The sequence below is a fragment of the Notechis scutatus genome, chromosome 15 (genome assembly GCF_049901735.1).
Source record: "Notechis scutatus isolate UNSWTSFEM ecotype Mainland chromosome 15, rNotScu1.2, whole genome shotgun sequence".
Lineage (NCBI taxonomy): Eukaryota > Metazoa > Chordata > Lepidosauria > Squamata > Elapidae > Notechis > Notechis scutatus.
Window position 1 is genome coordinate 2,900,457 of NC_142023.1, and position 21,875 is coordinate 2,922,331.

At 45.5% G+C, this 21,875-nt stretch overlaps 1 protein-coding gene across 2 annotated transcripts in view; it reads left to right on the forward strand.

Annotated features, from left to right (window-relative positions):
• Positions 1–4,742: 4,742 nt before the first annotated feature.
• The window catches only part of NEK6 (NIMA related kinase 6), an 84,332-nt gene continuing 67,199 nt past the window's right edge, over positions 4,743–21,875 (forward strand). The window contains exon 1 of one of the 2 annotated variants that reach the window (XM_087944029.1): positions 4,743–5,101. The gene's annotated coding sequence lies outside the window, so the exon portion shown is untranslated. The remainder of the gene's footprint in view (positions 5,102–21,875) is intronic. The other variant, XM_087944025.1, reaches the window with a different exon arrangement.

The following is a 21,875-nucleotide window of genomic DNA, read 5'->3' on the forward strand; positions in this document are numbered from 1 at the left end:
CTGTAAATACGCACACGCTTATTTTAAAAACAAGTCTTCTTTTATTGCAACGCTGGGAATTGTTTTCATTCCCAGCCTGTAATGAATCTCACAGTCCCTCGAGATAAGCACCCACCTTTCTTTTCTGTGAAGTGCTGCCAAGAACAGAAGTGTCCAATGAACTGGAGCAAAAACCAACCGAAGTACAAAGAGCTTCAAGAACGAATCTGAACAGAGCAAACGACTTTGCTTCCTGCAAAGGTTTCTCTACCTTTGCCTGTCTTTTATTCCTTATGGGAGGGGCAATCACCTTCAAGCCTTACTCCCGAGTCGCCCCTTTTGTTTCAGCTGCTCTCGCCTTCTAACAGCTCTGCACATGTGTGCACTGGGAACAGGCTCCCCTTGTTCCTCTGCCTCGCTGATGCCAGACTCCGGAGTCAGCACTCCACTCCCAGATGGTCCTGGCCCCATCTCTGCATCGGACGCAGGACCCTCGTACAAGTCCTCCCCAGCCCCCAGACTGGTTCCAGTTCTTCCCCACTGTCCAATTCCACTGCCGTCTGTACAGGCTGCTGGCGAACCACAACACTAACTCACATTTTTCGTGACGTTTTAACTTCTTTACAGTCGCTAAACGAGTTGTCGTAAGGCAAGGATTACCCATATTCTTTTAAGAACATATTTCGTGACCTACTGGGAGGTTTTTTTTTAACTATGTCCCTTCTAAGCACTAATTCAACTCTGGCCTCCTTAGCTTTTCAAGACCAGCCAGTATTTCTACATTTTTTGCACACAGGGGTGGGTGGGTGGGTGGGTGGGTGAACCCTGGTTAAAGGTGATTCAGGACTTTGGGTGATCAGTTCAAATCCCAACTGCAAATGGTTTCTTTTCCTGAAGCCCAGAAAAGTACACAGACGTTCAAATTTGGCTTAGGTTGGAATCTATTTCCTAGAGAGTTTCAAATATTCTGCCTTAAACTGGAATATTTTGCTTGGAGTGATTGTGCTTGTTTTTTTTTTTTAAAAAAAAGTGAACTCACTTCTGGGGGTTGGGTGGGTTTCTGCCTCGGATGTCCAGAGTCCTTTCTTAGTAATCAGTAAAGGATATCACTGCATTGCAAAACTTGGACCCCCCTTAGGAAGGATATATGGATTTCAGAATGACATTCTCTCTCCCATAGCAAACTTTAGAGATTGCTAATGTGGCTGTTGGAAAATTATTAGCACTCGACCTTCTGTCTTTTCAAGGACAACGGCAGAAAATGTCACCTTGATACAATTGTGCTGCGTGTCCCTTTTTCCAAATTTCTCTGTGGTTTGTTTTTTTTAGCATGAGCTAACTCTAAAGTTTCACCCTATCAGTGTTTTCTCAGTCTTATTAATTCATGCTGTATTGTTTCCCCAAAAATACGGCCTACCCTGAAAGTAAGTCCTGGCTTGATTTTTACACATGCGCTCAATATAAGCCCTATTTAAGATCCCACCTACTCCAGAGTGCATGAGTAAAATTTAAGCTAGGGTGGGAACGGGAGTGGAGCTGCCCTACTACTTACCTTTGGACAGTTGGAGCCAGGCCTCACACACCCCGACACCTGCCTCACCAGCCCTTTTTTCTGCAGTGGGCAAGGCTGGCAAGGCTTTCCTGAAGGCCTCTGAAGCTAATAACAAAGCTCTGGATCGATCCAGAGCTCTGCTATCGTCTGCAGAGGCAGAAGAAGAAGTTCCTGAAGGCCTCTGACAGCGAAAAGGAGGCCGGGGTGACACGCGCAAGTGAGGTTAGTTAGTGGATGGCATCCCCCGAAAATAAGGCCTGGTGCCTTTTTTTGGTGACAAAAAAATAAATAAAAGACAGGGTCTTATTTTCGGGGAAACGTGGTATTCATAAGCAAAGAGACTCCTAATAAGCAGCACGATTAGGCAAGCCAAAGCTGACAAGATTAGCTCAGACAAACACCTAGGATTTGCATTTTTGCCAGCCATGACCGATACATGACCCATAGGAATGGCTCTTATCTTCGGGGAAACACGGGTAAATATCCAGGAGACCATGGAGAATGGGAGGGCCTGGCATGCTACTGTCCATGGGTTCGTGATGTCGGACATGACTTTGCCACCGAACCATAACAAATACCAATTTTAATGCGCTACTCTGACTTACCACATACAGTTACAAAACCAGGGTCCGCTTAGCCAGAGCTGACGGTTCCTTACCCTTCGGAGAGAGCGCACGGCACAATCAGCCATAAACTGTGGCTTACAAAAAAAATCTCAGCGGCTGTCGGCGGAGTCAAAACCCAAACAAAGGATGTTATGACTTAGCCTGACTGCTTAATGCAGTAATTGCAGGAGAATTAATCTGTTGTGCATTTCCTCGCTCAGTCGCTGTACAATTAGCAGGAGATCAACCGGAATGCAAAAATTATAGGCCTCTCGCCCTGATGAATGCCGATTCGAAGTCTGTGGTTGTTTTGAGTTAAATTTTCTTCCCGTTTTCCAATGGCAGGCCCAGCACGGAAGACAAACAGGATTAATTTTTGCCTGGCTGGGGTTCTACCCAGATCTGACAGATAGATCACTGACAGATCTGCTAAATTGTGCAGGAGGTTTGCCTTAAGTACCAAGGGAGAAAGAAGTTGGTATTACCACCCCATAAATAAAATAACATAAAATATGTGATGATATAAATATGAGATTAACAGATTAACAGAGTTGGAAGGGACCTTGTAGGTCATCTAGTCTGACCCTCTGCCCAAGCAGGAGACCCTACACTATTGCTGATGGATGGCAGTCCAGTGTCCTCTTGAAAGCCTCCAGGGATGAAGCTCCCACAACTTCCGAAGGCAACTTCTGTTCCACTGGTTGATTGTACTCATTGTCAGAAAATTCCTCCTTAATTCCAGGTTGGATTTCTCCTGGATCAGTTTCCATCCATTGTTCCTTGTCTGGCCTTCGGGGACTTTGGAAAATAGCTTGACCTCTTCCTCCTCTCTGTGGCAGCCCCTCAAATATTGGAACATGCTATCCTGTCTCCCCTGGTCCTTCTCTTCCCTAGACTAGCCATGATGATTTATAGTATTATTGTACTACCAAGACCCACAATGCATTTGAAGAGAATATTTATTTATTTTGATTTATATTGCCACCTATTTGCCCATGGCACACTTTTTGGAAACCTTCTCATTCAGTGGTTCTCAGCTGTGGTTCACAGACCCCCGGGGGGGGCGTGATGTTATCACAAGGGGTTGAAGAAATGTTAGGATTTAAATCTTAATTCAGTCTTGAGGGTCCCCGGCCACATAAGACTTTGGGAAAAAGTGCAAAGAAGAGCAACGGAGATGATTAAAGGCCTGGAGACTAAAACATATGAAGAACAGTTGCAAGATTTGGGTCTGGCCAGTCTAGAGAAAAGAAGAATTAGGGGTGACATGATAGCAGCATTCCAGTATATGAGGGGCTGCCACAAAAACGAGGGGGTCAACTTATTATCCAAAGCACCAGAAGAGAAAGCAAGAAATAATGGATGGAAACTAATCAAGGAGAGAAGCAACCTGGAATTAAGGAGAAACTTCTTGACAGTAAGAATAATTAACCAGTGGAACTGCTTGCCACCAGAACTTGTGGCTGTTCCATCACTGGAGGTTTTTAAGAAGAGACTGGACAGTCACTTGTCTGAAGTAGTATGGGTTCTCCTGCTTGAGCAGGGGGCTGGACTAGAAGACCTCCAAGGTCCCTTTCCCAGCTCTATTCTATTCATTTAAAGAGGGTGAAGACAACGGTGAGAACCACTGTTCTAACTTATATGGAAACCCTTTGTGGCTCGATTTCAACCTGCAAAAACCAGGGTTGCAATCCAAATCATTGGAATAATAAGAATTATAGACTTGGGGCAGAGCAAACCCCTCAGCCCACAACTTCCCCCAAACTTCTTCGGGGTTTGTGTTTCCCGTTTCCCAGGGAAAGCTCCAAACACCCCCCAGACAATCCAACAACAAGTGTTGTTGTTGTTTTTTTTGTAAATTTATTGGTTTTTAAAGACAAACAAAAACAAACAAAACATAAAAACATCCAACTTCCTTCCATAAATGTACAAGCAGTGTGTCGGTTGGTTTACAAATTTTTTGTGCATCCATTTCATAGTCTCAATTACAGTTACATTGCATAATAACTCACATTATCAATCAAAAATTGAATACCCTAGTATCACTATTAATCAATCATTTGACTGTAATTTTGTTCCTTCATACTTTGCGAGATAACTATCATTTACTTAGTAAGCAAAGTATAGTTAACAAGTGTCAAATCTTTCATTCATCTTTCCCAAATCTGTCCGGAAGGCTACATTTGTTGCAGAAAGAACAAACCAACAGGAAACGACACTCCAAAGATTTACTCTGTTGCTTTTTTTTTCAATAAATAAATAAAAATAAAAAGGCAGGAAAAGTTTCTCCGGAGCGCAATTTCGGTCTTTGCGCACCGCAGTTCGGGGCGCAGCGGCGATCGGCGCGTCCCCCAGAAGAGGGGGCTGCTTTGGAGACTCTCCCCCGGCCCCCCCCGGCCCACCCCCGGGCCAGGAGGACGAAGGGGGGTCCTCTGAGCCCCGCAAACCCGACCCACCGGGCCCACCGGGCTTTGGAGACCCGGCGGGGTGGCGCGTAAAAGGAACCCCCACCAGCCAACCGCCGCGGCCGGAGGCGCGGGAGCGCGCGCGCACGGCTCCTCCTCCTCCTCCTCCTCCTCCCCCCCTTTCCTGGCGCGTGCGCGCTCGTTCCCGAGGAGAGCAGCGGCGGCGGCCTGCGTGGCAGCTCGGGGAGGGGGGCCCCTGAGGAGAGGCCTCGGGTGCGCGCGTGGCCTGTGCCTTGCGAGCCGCCCCGGAGGCCCTCCTCCTCCCTCCTCCTTTACCCCTCCCCTCCGCGTTGCGGGGCGGGGGTGCGCGCCCTCGCGCGACGGACGGAGCAGCCAGCCAGCGCGGGGACGCGCGCGGAGTGGGGCAACCTCGCGTCCGACTGCTGGAGAGCCCCGGCCGGAGCTGCAAGAGCAGCCGCAGCAACAGCAGCAGCAGCAGCAGCAGCCGGAGGAGCAGAGGCGCCACCGCCGAAGGGGGCCCGAGGGCGCCCGGTTGGCAGGTAAGCCCGGGGTGGGGCTGGGGGGGGCGGGAGGGGCGCGCGAGGCCCGTGGGGGTGGGGGTGGGTGGGCGCTACCCCGGGCCGGGGTCTGGCCACGCCCTCCCCACCATCCCTGGGGGACGACCCCCGCCTTCCCTTCTTCCAACAACCCCCCATATAGAGGACACTCTCCCCCCACCCCCGTTGGCGTCGTCGAGTTCCCCGAGTGAACGTTACTCCCCGCGGGGCTCCGCGCGCGGCCCTCGGCGTGGGTGGCGGTCGAGCCTCGGGACGTCGCTCGTTCCCCCGACGGGGCTGTGTCCCCCTCTCCCCTTGGAAACGGCGTGGACCCCGGGGGACTTCCTCGCCTCCTCCCCCCCCAAATCTCCCCCCATGCCTCTCCTCCCCCTCCTTCCCTCCACGCAGCGCGCGTGGCTCTCCAGCCCTTTGGGGGGTTTCCACTGGTTTTTGCTCTGAGCTTCGGGCTTTGGTGGGAGGGTTTGTCGCCCCCTCCCTAAATCCCTTGGTGTGTGTGGGGGGGTCCTGGGGGAAGAGGGAGAGGGGCGTGATATCGCCCTTTCGGATTTCCGTGGGGGTGAGGGGGCCAGGATTGGCAAGGCTGCCGTCGGTCCTGCTTCGACCGCTTCCTGGACAGGTTCCTATGGTCCTCAGCCAGGCCTGATTCAGGTCCGGGCCAAGAAAAGGAGGCCCCCCCACCCCAACTCCCTCCAGAAAGAATCAAAATATTCCCTCCCTTTGCATCTTGGAGGGAAATCCTTGGATAGGAAGAGGGCCGGTGGGAGGGTGGGGGTGTCCCTGGCTTGGTGGGGGGTGCTTGCTTTTGCACAGCCCAGATGGGACATTTTGAGGGGAGGGTGGGGTGGGCAACACTGCCACCTCCCCACCTCCTCTCTGGAGCCCGCTTCCTCCTCCTCCTCCTTCTCCCCCAGCTTCCTCCAGTAGGACCAGCAAGTAGGAGCGGGCAGGTGTCTTCAAAACAGGTGGGCCCAGGTGGCCCTAAACCTGAGCCTAGAAGCCCCCCCGCCCCTCCCCACCTCTGGTTTAGAGATTTCGATATGAAGGCCACAGGAGCTGCAGTGTCTTCCTCCTCGACAGGCCCCCCTGGCCTCACCTGCCAGGTTTCCCTGTCCTTGCTTGGACAGGTTTCTCTTCATTCCTCTCCCCCAAGGTTGGCTGGGGTGGGATCCCTTTCCTGGGTCTTGATTTATGTACATAGGACACGGCAGGGAGGTCTGGGTACACGCCTATGTTTTTTCTGGAGGAGCCAAGGGCCGGAAGAGAATCCTCTGGTTATGTTGCTCCAAACATTGTCGATCTGACGGATCTCTTATTTCCATGTCTGTCTATCTGTCTGTCTGTATCTATCTACTCCCTTGTATCTTTCTGTCTTTAATCTATCTATCTATCTATCTATCTATCTATCTATCTATCTATCTATCTATCTATATCATCTATCATCTATATCTATCATCTACCTATCTATATCATCTATCTATCTATCTCTATCTATCTATCTATCTATCTATCTATCTATCTATCTATCTATCTATCTATCTATCATCTATCTGTCTGTCTAATCTCTTGTATCTATTTATCAATCATTTATTTAATCTCTATTATCTATCTATAACTATATTATCTATCTAATCTCTTTATTTGTCTTCTGTCTAATCTGTCTGTCCAACAATCAATCAGACTATAACTAATCTCTTGTATCTTTCTGTCTATCTAATCTATCTATTACCTATCTATTATCCATCCATCATCTATCTATACATCTATCTATTGTCTCATAACTTAGAAATTTACTCTGTATATCATCTATCTATGTAGTCTTCTATCTGTCTTCTATCTAGTCTCTTTAAATTTATCCTATCTATCTAATCTCTTGTATCTTTCTGTCTATCTAATCTATTACCTATCTATTATCCATCCATCCATCATCTATCTATCTCTATAGCTATCTATTGTCTCGTAACTTAGAAATTTAATCTCTGTATATCATCTATCTATGTACTTATATCTGTCTTCTATCTAGTCTCTTTATATCTATCCTGTCTATCTAATCTCTTGTATCTGTCTTCTATCTAATCTCTGTCTGTTTGTCTGTTTCTCTAATCTCTTGTATCTGTCTTCTGTCTATCTCGTCCCTCTCTCTCTTCTCTCTCTCTCTCATCTATCTTTCTCTCTCTCTCCTGTGTGTGTGTGTGTTTCTCTCTTTCTCTCATTCTCTCCCTCCACCATTTTCTCCTCTCTCTCTCTCTCTCTCCCCTCTCCCTCTTCCTCTCCCTCTCTCTCCTCTATCATGTCCTGACTGTCCACACAGGCCTCTGCTGACTAACCCCATTTCCCTAAAACCATTACTTGCTGAAACCTCAAACTTCTTAGCAATTAGCTTCAGCTTCATGCGAGGTTTTAGGAATGTGGTTACGGGCAATCACCCTTCTGGAATTTTTGTGCCAACCAGTTTTTAACCTCCCTGTGTGGATCATGCCACTAGGACCAACATGTAAAACCAGAAATGAAGTAAGCCGACAGGCCTCCAAAAGACGGCTAGGCAATTCACTCTGGAGTTTAAATAAAATCATTTACTGGATAAGGAATCACCTAGCGGCTCTTTCCCAGTGAGGGAGGTTAAAATACAGGTTTGCAGGAACCCCATCTTCATAATAATTATTCTCATTTTTCGGATAGCGCAACAGGAATACTGTAATTTTCTCCCCTTGTGTATACTCTGTAAACAGATAAATCTACATGTTGCATGTACTTTATATGGTTTATCTCCACGTTGTATAAATCAGGAGTGTTAAACTAGATTTCTTCGAGGGCTGGATCGGCATTGTAGTTGTCCTCTGTGGGCCGGTTGGGGTTAGGGAGATTGGGATGGACGGCATTCATGCCCTTGTTGGAGTCTGATTCTGAGGGGGAGATGGAGCAGCTGACAGGGAGTGGGAATGTGGCTCCGGTGCTGTGGAGGAAACGGGGGAAGGGCACAGTCTGGCTGGGCATTCAGAGGAAGACCCAGGCCCACCCCCTCTTCATCCTAGGGCACGCAGGGAAGAACGGAGAAGGGAGCAACGTGGCTTACGGGAGAGGAAAGGGCCCTGATCCCTTTCATTACTTGCAGCTGGAAGAACAGGATATAAGAAGGGCATTTGCACACAAGCACCTTGCTGGAAGCAAAACATGCGTTATCTTTGTCGAGGCTTATCTGGGTTTTGGCGTCCTCCCAACTGTGTGTGCCTTGTTATCTTTTGGAAGTCTGCAATTTATTATCCTGGCCTGTCATGTTAATTATTTCAGCTGTGGTTTATGTTTTGTTTTTGTTTTTTATTTCTAATTTATCTTTACTTTGTGTTCGGACTGCATTTCTTCCCTTCGTAGACTGTTTTTTGGAAGAGTTTGATCTCCAGCCAAGGATAACTGGACATTGGGGGCCAAATTGGAGGTATTAAAGGGAATTTATCTACTTTTGTGACTTTGTTGTGTTTGTGCCACACCCCGGGTCATCACACACACTGCCAGCCAAAATGGGGCCGGTTCTTTGCTATTTCCAGGTCTTGAGTTTGACACCCCTGGTATAAATCTTACCAATGGTGGTTTTATTCTATTCTAGGCTAAAATGGAAATGATGCTTTATCATTTAGAATTATTAGAATTCTTGATTGGCCAAGCGTGATTAGAGACACACAAGGAATTTGTGTCTGGGGCATAAGCTCTCAGTGTATATACAAACAATAAGTGATCAATCGTGATCGTAGTCTTAAAAATGCATTCATCATAAACCATTAGATTTGTAACTAATGGTTGATGATGAACGCATTTTTAAGACAACAGTGATAGTCATTAGGGATCCTAAATAAGTTTAAGAGAGAATTCTGCGAATCTGAAGGTGGCTGGCTGTAGTGCTGGGCCATTGGATACTGTACCATGAAGTTTCTAGCAATTAATGGTGTACAAAAATGAGATTTGCTTCCAAAAATTCTCATTCTTGAAAGCACCCCCAAATCCTCTTAAAGCTTGTTTGTTCTTTCCTAGGCAGGTCTAGTTCCTCTCTGCAAAAAATAGAGAGAAATCTTAAGAACTGAGAAAGGAATTGATTTAGTTTACTTTACTGTCACTGCACCTCGTACAATGAAATTAAATACCACCTTCAGTGTAAATTAGGACTGAAAATAAACACAAACACACCTCCTTCACATGCTATACAATGAATTGAAAACCCCTGATATTGCATTCATATTGCACTATACAGTAGAATTCAACAGAGCTCCTGCCCTGGGGTAGAAGTTGTTTTTCAGCCTATTTGTCCTTGTTTTTATTATTGTCCTGTACCGTCTGCCAGATGGTAATAGTTTAAAAAAAAGGGTTCTCAGGATGAGATGGATCTTTGAGAACGTTTTGAACTTTCTTAAGGCAGCGGGAGCTATAAAGCTCTTCCAAAGAGGGGAGAGGGCAACCAAAGATCCTCTGGGCAATGATGTTCACCCTCTGGAGTGCTTTCCTATCTCCCCCTGTGCAATTGGCAAACCATACAGAGGTGCAGTAAGTTAAGATACTCTCTATGGTGCAGCAGTGGAAGGTCACCAGCAGTTTTTCACTCAGTTGCTTCCTGAAAAGTCTCAAGTAGTATAATCTCTGCTGGGTCCTTTTGACCAGGGCTGCAATGTGAGCTCCTCCCCGGCCGCCCGGTTTATGTTTTATTTCTGTCCTAAAGTTTTTATCCCAGAGCTATAATTTCACTTAACAGTGAACTTAAGGACCACCATCAGTGAGCATTTGGACAGTATTTACTTGGATCTGTTGTGTGGATGCTTTTGTGTTTTTAGGAGGCGAGGAATTTTGGCAGATGGCGAGGTGTTTGGGGATTGTCATGTGTGGGTGCGTGTTGAGTCTTGTCTCTGGGTGTTATGTGAATTTTGTGGTATGTGTACTGTGTATATACGTACAATGACAATAAAGAATTCAATTCAATAAAGTGGTGCTCTCCAAGTAAATTTCTCCAAATTGGGGAGAAATATAAATATGTTTCCATTGGGTAACAAATGCGGGAAGCCATCATAAGAGGGACCATTAAATAAGGACGTTTCTGATAAGGGATTTCGAGAAACGAAGCAAAAAGTTTGGGAAATAACAGGTAATCCGTCACTCGCAACCACAATGGAGCCCCAAATTTCTGTTGTGAAGTGAACCATTTGTTAAGTGAGCTTCACTCCATTTTACAGCCCTTCTTGCCACAGTTGTTAATCGAATCACCCGCAGCTGTTAAGTTAGTCACCTGGTTGTTGAATGAATCTGGCTTCCTCAACAACTGCTGGTCAGAAGGTCGCAAAAGGGGAATCACGTGACTTTGGGACACAGCGGTGGTTGCCAAACATCTGAATTTTGATCACATGGTCGTAGGGATGTTGGAACAGTCATAAAGTGTGAAAAACGGCCATAAGCCACTTTTTTTCTGCCCTTTGAATGGTCAGTAAGTGAACTGTTGGAAGGTGAGGAATACCTGTACAGGTACCATGTTTCCCCCAAAATAAGACCCTGTCTTATAATTTTTTGCCACCCAAAAAGGCACCAGGTCTTATTTTCAGGGGATGTTATCCACTGAATAACCTCACTTGCGTGCATTGCTCCCAGCCTCCTTTTCGCTGTCAGAGGCCTTCAAAAACTTCTTCTGTGGCTGGCAAGGCTTTGCTGAAGGCCTCTGCAGCCTATAACAGAGCTCTGGATCGATCCAGAGCTTTGTTCTCATCTAGAGAGGCCTTCAGGAAAGCTTTGCCAGCCTTGCTGGCTGCAGAAGAAGTGGGCTGGCAAGGCAGGTGTCGGGGTGTGTGAGGTCTGGCTACACCTGTCCAAAGGTTAGTAGTAGGGCAGCTCCAATCCATCCCCATCCTAGCTTAACTTTTACTTGTGCACTCTGGAGTGGGCAGGAATCTTAATTAGGGCTTATTTTGAGGGGTAGGGCTTATATTGGGCGTACATGTAAAAATCAAGCTAGGACTTACTTTCAGGGTAGGTCGTATTTTTGGGAAAACAGGGTGGTAGAAAAGCTTTCCTGTCAAATCCCGGGTAGAAATAGATCAAAAAGGAGATGATGTGACAGGGTTTAGAGTTGCGAGAGAAGAATGACCCTGGAATTGGGCATTGGGCACCCCCTCCTTACCCTCCAAAATAGCACAATTCCGGGGTTTTTTTTCTGTCTCCCTTCGGTGCTCCAACTACGGTTGAGATCCACTCGGTTTTTATGAAAGAAGGAAAAAAATATTGAAGTTCTCACTTTCATTTCCAAAAATAACAGAAGAGAAATGACTTCTTTGCAGCTCTTAGGAGATTTGGGGTGTGCTTTGATGTCCATCGGGACTATTTGGAAGTTGTACTCCCAGATTTACCCCCAAATATTACACAGATGCAAACATGACAAAGGGAGCCAGCCAAGTATGTGATGAGCATTCAGCACGGGGAACCTCTCATTTCCCGGAGAAACGCAACGAAAAAGAAGAACATTTCTGGAATCGAACAACTCCAAATAGGTTAGTTGTGTTTGTGCTGTTCTCTCCTTTTAATAGACGTTTAACTATGGAGAACATTTCATTTCCCGCAGAAACCCAACTAAAAGGGTAGGTCTTATTTTTGGGAAAACAAGGTAGGCCTGGATTTATAGCCATCAGTTTAGTGATGGTTTGAAGTTGGAACTGGAAAAAAAAAAGTGACTTTTGATTAGTTTTCACACTTACGATTGTTACTGTGCCCCATGGTCATGTGATCAAAATTCAGCCGCTCGGCCACTGACTCGAATTTATAACGGTTGCAGTGTTCCGGGGCCATGCGGTCGCCATTTATTATCCGAATCAGAATAGAGCTGGAAGGGACTTCCGAGGTCTTCTAGTCCAGCCCACTTCTGATGAGCCAAGTCAACGGGGGGCAAATTCAGATTTGCTTAACGATGTGATACACTTACGAACTGCAATGATTCCCTCGACCATGGGGGCGAAAAGGGCCATAAAATGGTGTGCAACTCATTCAACAGCATCCTTGGCTGAGCGACGGAAATTTTGAGCTCGCTTGTCATAAGGCGAGGACCGCCTGTATTCCTGTAAAGAGGAGCGGTATTCAGCCCGGGCTTTTGCATTTTTTTTTATTAGACTTTGGGAAAGATTAGCTGGAGACAGAAGGAGGCAGGAGAAAAGGTAGCTTTGTTCCAGAGGCCACGTTAGAACCAGCTGCCTTTAAGAAAAATATGGTTTTTTTTTTTTTTTTTTAACAAATCGAGTCAGATACAACCGAAGGATTCTGGGCACTTTGAGCTAGACATCCTCTGCATCCCAAAGATACACAAAGTGGACAAGCCGGATTTTGAAATTAGTGAGATTCCTGGATTCAAACTGCCGAAAGACGAGGGCCATGAAAAAAAAACCATCATCACTGGAGGTTTTTAAGAAGAGACTGGACAGTCACTGGTCTGAAATGGTATAGGGCAGTGCTTGCAGGACAGAGAGAGAGAGGGAGGGAGGGAGGGAAAGAGGGAGGGAGGGAAAGAGAGAAAGAAACAGAGGCTGAGAAAGAGAGAAAGGGAAGGAGGGAGGGAAAGAGAGAAACAGAGGGAGGGAGGGAAAGAAACAGAAAGAGGGAGGGAGGAAAAAGAGAAAAGAGAGAGAAAGGGTGGGAAGAAAAAAGAGAGAGAAAGAGAAAGGGACGGAGGGGAAGAGAGAAACAGAAAGGGAGGGAGGGAAAGAGAAACAGAAAGAGGCAGGGAGGGAGGGAAAGAGAAAGACAGAGAAAGAGGAAGAGAGGGAGGGGAAAAGGGAGGGAGGGAAAGAGAGAGAGAAAGAGGGAAGGAGGGAGGAAAGAAAGACAGAGTGGCAGAGTGGGAAAGAAAGAAAGAAACAGAGGGAGGGAGGGAAAGAGAGAAACAGAGATAGAGAGAAAGGGGGAGGGGGAGAGAGAGAAACAGAGAGGGAAGGAGGGAAAGAGAAACAGATAGAAAGAGAAAGGGGGGGGGGGAGAAAGAGAAACAGAGAAAGAGGTAGGGAAAGAGAGAGAGAAACAGAGGGAAAGAGAGAAATGATATTACAAAGTTTTTTCTTAATTATTGTTGCTAAACATAATATTTCAAAAGCAGAAAAAAAATGAAGGGGCCTAAAAGTGCATTTATCATGTTTTTCTTAGAACAATTAGCTGAACTCTGCCTTGTTTATCATTATTTGAGGTAGTAAAACCTCAGTTTTCAGGTTCAATTGCCCTGTTGGCACTTGGTGATAAGTAAGTGGCTTTGGGGTTGGGGGGTCTCTAAAATGTTCGCCATCCCTGGTATAGGATCTCCTGCTTGAGCTGGGGGCTGGACTAGAAGACCTCCGAAGTCCCTTCCAGCTCTATTCTGATTCTGAAAGCCTTTGGTAGTTTTTGACCCTGAAACGGAGAACCAGCAATCTTGGTTTAATGATAGCTAATCCTTTATTCCCCTACCAGCAGGTTTCAAGCTTTGTATAGATTATTGCAGGTGCAGGATTGGGCTGCGTCTGGGAGAACCGGTGAATATTTCTTTATCCTCTAAATCAGGGATGTCAAACTCAATATCACTGAGGGCTGTATCAGTGTTGTGTTTGACCTTGGGAGGGGACCTGGCCAGCTAGACATCACTTATGTCATGGGGGGCACCTGTGCCGACCAAATGCTAAGGCAGAACTTCCTTTAGACCCTCCCTCCCTCTCTTATCATCTCCTTCCTTTCCTTCCCTTCCTTTTCCTTCCCCTCTTTCCTTTTTCCTTCCTTGCTCTCTTTCTGTCTTTCTTTTTCTTTCCCTTTCTCCTTTCCTGTCCCTTCTTGGATGCTCAAATGCCAACAGGGAAACATTTCTCCTTTCGTTTCGTTTTGCTTTTCGTTTGTTTTGCCAGCTCTCTCCCCAGCTCCGTTCTGCTCGCCGCAGAGGCACTGTGGGTAGGTAGCCTTTGCTGTCCCCGCGGATCAGATCTGGGCCCCCGACCTGGAGTTTGACCCCCCCTGCTCTAAATGATCTTGGAAAGGCCATGAAAAGCCATGGATCCCATTATCTGTGGATTCTCCATCGTCCAGGATCCCACTGGATTCCCATTGTCTTGTATTCTTCAATTAACAGGGCTGAAGGAAAGAGGTTGCTCTCAGCTAGCGGACAATCTTTTCGTTGTACTTCCATGCAGTGGCTGGTTGTGGCAGTCCGTGGGAGTTGTTGCAAGATTGGTGCGTGCTTGAAATGTCGCTCATGTTTGCTCACAGTGTGGTTTTGTATCAGAGTACATCATTGTATACTAATACTAATACTAAGAATACAGCAAATGCCGCCTCAGTAATGAGAAAGATGAAACAGTTGACCATTTAATCAGTGGATGCAGCAAAAATTCACCAACTGTCGACTTAGAATACCATAACCGAGTTGCTGAAATCATTCACTGGAAACTGCCAAAAGTTTGGATTTGAGTATAGTAACAACTACTGGGAACATCAGGTTAAGAAGATTCTGGAGAATGAAAAAGTCAAGATCTTGTGGGACTTCAGAATTCAGACTGACAGGCATTTGGCTCACAACACACCTGACATAACAATAGTTGAAAAGAAAAAAAGGGTTGGTTCACTGACTGGTGATGCACGAATTGTAGACGCGCAGCAAGAAAAAATCACAAAGTATCGGAACTTACAAATTGAAGTTGAGTGACTTTGGAAAAAGAAATTGTGTGTTATCCCAATTATAATTGGAGCCCTTGGAGCAATACCTAAAGGGCTGCCTCGCTATTTGGAAATCCTGAATTTATCAGACTTGAATACCCTGATTCTACAAAAAAAACCCACCCTACTTGGAACAGCTTATATCCTCCGACGCGACCTGAACAGTTCCTAGGTCCTCGGTTAGGACTCGAGCTGTTGAGCTACCACCCAGCCCCAAAGGCTGTGAATCTCACTAAAGATTTAATGATGATGATGATGATGATGTTAACTCATAAAATATTTATATGGTCTTTTTGGAGTTGCCAATAGAAAGGGAGGGGGGAGCAGTGGGACAGCTTGCAAACCGAAACTGCATTCCATAAATGTTTTCAAAGGGGACCGAAGTTTCTGCCATGCAAAATTCTAACTGGAGAGCCTGATTGATGACTCTTGGCTATGGATGAGTCCCATTGGAGAATATGAATTAGGATACACCCAGGGGGTGGAGGAAAAACCAGGGTCAAGGGTGACAATGACTGATGTGTCTCAGAGTCGGCTGCACCCAGGTCGTGCTGGCATGTTAGCTCCCAATAAATCCTTTTGAAGTTTTGGAAGTTTGACTCCAGATTCATGATTTAAACGGGGTCACTGCCAGAACCCTGACAAATAATTTGGAGTGGGTGCTTTTGCCTCCACTTCTGAAAGACCTCAAATAGAAGAAGTAGAAGGGAAGCTTTGGGATTCCCCTGTGTGTTTTTGATCTCTCTGTCTTAACTTTCCAGCGAAGGGGACGCTGTGTGGCCTGTTTGTGGGTGGCTGCCATGTCTTTGGTTGTGATAAATTGGGGGCCAACCCTTGTTGCTCTCCTTAGCTGCCCCCATAGATACAATGATTGGTACAAGGAGACCGGAACAAACCCTATCCTGGGTTTGACTGAAGCGAACTGATGCTGTTACCTAGTTGGGAAATAAAAAGTCTGCAGGAAAACGAGCCAGCTCAGAGCTACCATATATAAATAGGGGCAAGACACATTCACTAGCACTGATGATGTTACCTAGTTTGGTCATGAAACGTCCTCAAGAAAGCAACAAAGGGTGCACCAAGAAGCCCAGTCCCCCTTCCTTCTCCCCCTTCCTCCCCTCCTCCTTCCCACAGACTCCACTCGCTTCTAGCACTGATGATGTTACCTAGTTGGGTCATGAAATGTCTGCAAGAAAACAGCCCATCTCAGAGAGCACCAAGGAGCCCACAGCCCTCCTCCTCCCTCCCTCCCTTCCTTCTAGCACTGATGATGTTACCTACTTTGGTAATGAAATGTCTGTAAGAAAACCACCAAGGTCAGAGCTACTGTAATATAAATGGAGCAAGGCCCATTCACTGGCACTCATGATGTTACTTAGTTGGGTAATGAAACGTCTGCAAGAAAACCACCAAGGTCAGGGCTACTGTATATAAATGGAGCAAGGCCCATTCACTGGCACGGATGATGTTACTTAGTTGGGTAATGAAACGTCTGCAAGAAAACCACCAAGGTCAGAGAACACCAAGAAAGCCACAGTCGTCCTCTTCCTCCTCCTCCTCCCCTCCCCCCTTTCTAGCACTGATGATGTTACTTAGTCGGGTAAGGAAAGTCTACAACAAATAACCAAACTCCAAGAGCACCTGAGACCCTTCATTTCAACCCTGAGCTACAAACGTTCTCTCCCTCGCTCTTATTGTTCCCCTTGCACTTCTAAGAGGTGTGAGGAAGTCACTTAACTTCCTCTCCAAAGTCTGGGCTGTGTGCATCTCCCTTCAGAAAGGCCGCCTGCGTTTAGTTAGACCTATGTCGAAAACCTCTGGTTGCACTGAAACACCTTTGGGGATGTGTGCAGGGCCGGAAATTTTATTCCCTGCATCTTCCAGAGCGTAAAGCCACCCATGTTTCCCGGAAAGCAGCAACCCAACCAGGCCACGGTTGTTCTGAACGCACAAAGGCTCAACAACACAATGTGTGAATGTTTTTAGTTTTCCATCAGCCGAAGAAGGAGGCTCTCCTGGGTATCGGCGGGGAGCTGTGGGTAAGCAGGCTGGCTCTTTGCCGTAATTACTTGTTGTGAGAAGAATCTCTGGAGAGAACAGTTCATTTCATATTTACTTCTCAGCCTTCCCCACAGCAGCGGAGATGCAAAGCCCGCGTGTTAAATTTTGCACGTTCTTGCAGAGTAAAAAAACACACACACACACAAATATGTTTCCCAGATTCTGTGGGCTAAGCCATCCAATCTCCTGCCGGGAGGGGGGATTTTTTTTATTTTCAAAATACATAACAAAATTTACATTTTAACAGTTCTGTGTCAAACGTTACTTATATATTTAAGTACAATATTTACAATTCTCCATATCAAACCTTATTTCTGTTATCATATATATATATATAACATTTCCCAAACCTCATAAAACTCAGATTCCCCTTTACCTTTTAGTTTTCTCTTAAGTCTGTCCATCTCAACACAATCAAGTATTTTATTTATTACCATGTTTTCTGAAGGTACATCATCTATTTTCCAGCTTTGGGCATAGGTAATTCTTTTTTTTTTCTTTTCAAGTTTTATTGGTTTTTAAAGACAAACAAAAACAAACAAAACATAAAAACATCCAACTTTCTTCCATAAATGTACAAGCAGTGTGTCGGTTGGTTTGCAAATTTTTTGTGCATCCATTTCATAGTCTCAATTACAGTTACATTGCATAATAACTCATCAATCAGAAATTGAATACCCTAATATCACTATTAATCAGTCATTTGACTATAATTTTGTTCATTGATACTTTGCGAGATAACTATAATTTACTTAGTTTATTTTATAACAATTCATATAATCGTCCCCAAATCTATCCTATAAACATTTTATGGATATAATAACAAAAGAAGAAATACATCTTTATATATTCATGGGGCATAGATAAGTCTTGCTGCTGTTAGTATATGTTGCACAATGTATTGGGCATGTTTCTTTCTTCTTCTTTTTCTTTCCTTTAATCCCCAGTAAAATAGGCTTCTGGCTTAAATTCAATATCGTACCCTGTAATTTCTCTTATCCATTTTTCCATTTTTTCCAGTATTTTTTTAACTGGGGGGCATTGCCACCACAAATGGTAGTATGTTCCATCCATGAGTTTACATTTCCAGCATTGCAGTTTCATATTTGGGTCTATTTTGGCCAATCTCACCGGTGTCAAAATGCCATCTATAAAACATCTTGATTAAATTTTCTTTATATGCTGTTGATAACGTTAATTTGCAGTTCTTGGTCCCAATTTTCTCCCAATCTTCTAACTGTATGCTGTGACCTACGCTTTGTGCCCAAGCAATCATTGGGCCCTTAACTACTTCTTCCTCCATTTGTACTTAGAGTAAGCAATTGTACGTTCTAGTAATAAATTGTTAGAAGAATTTTCTTCTTGGTTGGGTGGATAGCGCAGCAGAGGAAAATATTGTTTGAACAAGAACAACGCACACACAGCCTTGCAAAATGGCCAGACCATTTCATGGCGAAGAGTGACTCTGTTTCTCTGTGCAATCGTTTCTTTTCTGCAAGAGATTTCTCCTCTTCTCCAAATCCAGCTTTGCCCTTTTGGAAAATAACCTCTTGCCGCCTTCTAAAACAACAACGGAACAGGAAAGGTGTGTGGCACAACAACCTATTTTGGAGTCGAGAGGCTGAGCCTCTTTCTAACTTATTTAAAGCATCCATTTCTTACCGCAGCTCACTCATCTGAATGGGGGCATTTGCAATAACGCAACTGCACCTCTTTTAAAATCCCTCTAGTTAGACTCGTGTCAAACCATTTTGTCTAAAACGAACCGACTAATTTTCAGTTCCTGCTTGTTTATAACAGAATATCTGCGTTGGAAAACGGACCTTGGAGGTCTTTTAGTCTGACCCCGCTACTCAGACAGGAGACAAATGATTGTCCAATCTCTTCTTAAAACTTTCCAGTGTTGGAGCATTCATTCTGGAGGCAAGTTGTTCCACTGGTTAATTGTCCTTCCCGTCAGGAAGTTTCGTTGTTCTAGGTTGCTTCTCTCCCTGATTACAGTTTCCATCCATTGTTTCTTGTCCTGCCCTCTGATGCTTTGGAGAATAGCTTGACCCCCCTCTTCTTCTTTGTGGCAGCCCCTGAGATATTGGAGGGCTGTTGTCCTTCTTTTCATCAAGCCAGAGATACCCAATTCCAGCAACCGTTCCTTGTATGTTTTATCCTCACGTTCCCTAATCACCTTCGTTGTTCTTCTCTGCACTAGTTCCAGAGTCTCAACATCTTTTTTACATCGTGGTGACCAAAATCCAAATAATAACTCTTTCTCTACTCATCTGTTAATCTGCAGAGCTGATCTAACATCCGTTTTGTTAACGGATTAACAGAGTTGGAAGGGACCTTGTAGGTCATCTAGCCCAACCCCCCCACCTGCCAAAGCAGAAGGCCCTACGCCATTTTTGACAGGTGGCAGTCCGGGTCTCTTCTTGAAAGCTTCCAGTTTAATTGAAGCAGGCGATTGCTCAGCCTGTTGACGCCGTCGGGGAAACCCAGTTGGCAAAATTCAAAATGGTATTTTGGCAGTAAAATCCCAGAAAGTCGATAGCTAAGAGTGCTTTGGATTTCAAAGAGCCACATTTTCCCCGGGCAGGAACAGGGAAGAAATGGCTCTTTGGGGTGATTTGAAAACAGGATCAGGAAGTGGAAGATAAGACTCCATTCTCGGTTTCTCCCCACCCACAAATGAGCTGGTTGTGTGGTTTTCTGTGGCAGAGAAAAGATGTGAACTCTTCTTCATTTCATATTTTTTTGTTTTAGTTATTCAAAACAAAGTACAGAAATATGTAGAAAAATGAAAATAATGGGAAAATAGGGGAAGAGGGGAAAATCTATGTTAGGAAGAGAAGGAAAAGAAAAACATCAGCTTGCTACACTTTTTGGCGCAACAGAATAAGGTAATAAAATACAACCCTCCATGTTTTACTTTTACTTAATAATATATATAAGGGACGCGGTGGTTCAGTGGCTAAGACACTGAGTTTTTCAATCAGGAAGGCCGGCAGTTTGGCGGTTCGAGTCCCTAGCGCCGCGTCACGGAGTGAGCTCCCGTTCCTTGTCCCGACTTCTGCCAACCTAGCAGTTCAAAAGCATGTAAAAAAAAAATGCAAGTAGAAAAATAGGGGGACCCCTTTGGTGGGAAGGGAACAGCGTTCCTTGCGCCTTCGGTGTTTAGTCATGCCGGCCACATGACCACGGAGACGTCTTCGGACAGCGCTGGCTCTTCGGCTTTGCAATGGAGATGAGCACCGCCCCGCTAGAGCCAGAAATGACCAGCACATCTGTGCAAAGGGAACCTTTACCTTTTAATAATACATATTAGCCATTTTTATAACAACAAACCTATCTAAGCAGCAAAAACCAAAGTTTCCCTCCCCCTTCCAGGTCAAAGTCCAGAAGCGGCTTCCAAGTAGAAACCAAATGAACTGTCTTTTTTTTTCTTTCTTTAATCCAAGCAGTCATTTCAGCCATCTCTGCTAACATTAATGTATGTATGTATAGGCTCCAGTTTAAAATGTTGTCTTCCTATTTCTTTTTCCGCAGCTTACAGACACTCTGCACTTATATCCTTTCCTCCTCCTTCCTTTCCTTTTTCCTTCCTTTCTTCCTTCTTTCCTCTCATTCCCAACCCTTTCCTTCCTCCTTCCGTCCTTCCTTCCTCTCATTTTCCCTCTTCTTCCTTTCTCCCTTTCCTTCCTCTCATTCCCAACCTTTCTCCCTCTTTCCTTCCTTCCTTTCCTTCCTTCTCTTTCCTTCCTCTCATTGCCAACTCCTCCCTCCCTCCTTCCTTCCCCTTTTCCTTCCCTTCCCTTCCTCTCATTCCCAACTCTTTCCTCCCCTCTTTTCCTTTCCTTCTTTCCTTTCCTTCTCTTTCCTTCCTCTCATTGCCAACTCCCTCCCTCCCTCCTTCCCTTTTCCCTTCCCTTCCCTTCTTCTCATTCCCAACTCTTTCCTCCCCCTCTTTTCCTTTCCTTCTTTCCTTCCTTCTCTTTCCTTCCTCTCATTGCCAACTCCCTCCCTCCCTCCTTCCCTTTTCCTTCCCTTCCATTCTTCTCATTCCCAACTCTTTCCTCCCCCTCTTTTCCTTTCCTTCTTTCCTTTCCTTCTCTTCCTTCCTCTCATTCCCAACTCCCTCCCCCTTTTCCTTTCCTTCCTTTTCCTTCCCTTCCTTCTTCTTCTCATTCCCAACTCTTTCCTCCCCTCCCTTCCTTTCCTTCTTCCTTTTCCTTCTCTTCCCTTCTTCTCATTCCCAACTCCTCCTCCCCTCCTTTTCCTTTCCTTCTTTCCTTTCCTTCTCTTCCCTTCCTCTCATTCCCAACTCTTTCCTCCCCTCTTTTCCTTTCCTTCTTTCCTTTCCTTCTCTTTCCTTCCTCTCATTGCCAACTCCCTCCCTCTCTCCCTTTCTTCTTTCCTTTCCTTGCCATTTGTCTGTTATGGGAATCATGGTAGGACGTGAACTCTTGGCCGAGCCTGGGCGGGGGACGGTCTTGGGGGGGGGTCAGGTAGAAACCTCCCAAACCCTAAGAGCTGCAGGTGGTCCATTTTCCGGAAGGCTGTGCTGCTAACTCCAGTCTCTTTAATTATTTTGATTTCCATCTCTTGGTTTATTCAACGAGAAATGCCTGTCTAGCTTCTGGAACAGCCGGCCGTTGTGCATTTCCAAGAAAGAAATTGGTTGGGCTGTTCAGGCAGTGGATGTTAGTGTTCCCCCGAAGACTAGGCACTTCGGCTAGTCGGGGCCTGCCTGTGAGTCAGAATCTTCCCCCTGGCTCAAGGGGCCAGGTGGGAGATTGCTCAAGCTGAGAATTCCCCTGCAGCCTCTGCTGCCCGGATTTGTATCAAAGAGGAACTCTGAGCATGCCAAGAGTATCTGCCTGCCAAGTGGAAGGAACAGTTAAAAAGAAAGGCAGGTGTTATGGGGAAGGAAGGAAGGAAGGAAGGAAGGAAGGAAGGAAGGAAGGAAGGAAGGAAGGAAGGAAGGAAGGAAGGAAAGAAAAAAAAGAAAGAAAGAAAGAAAGAAAGA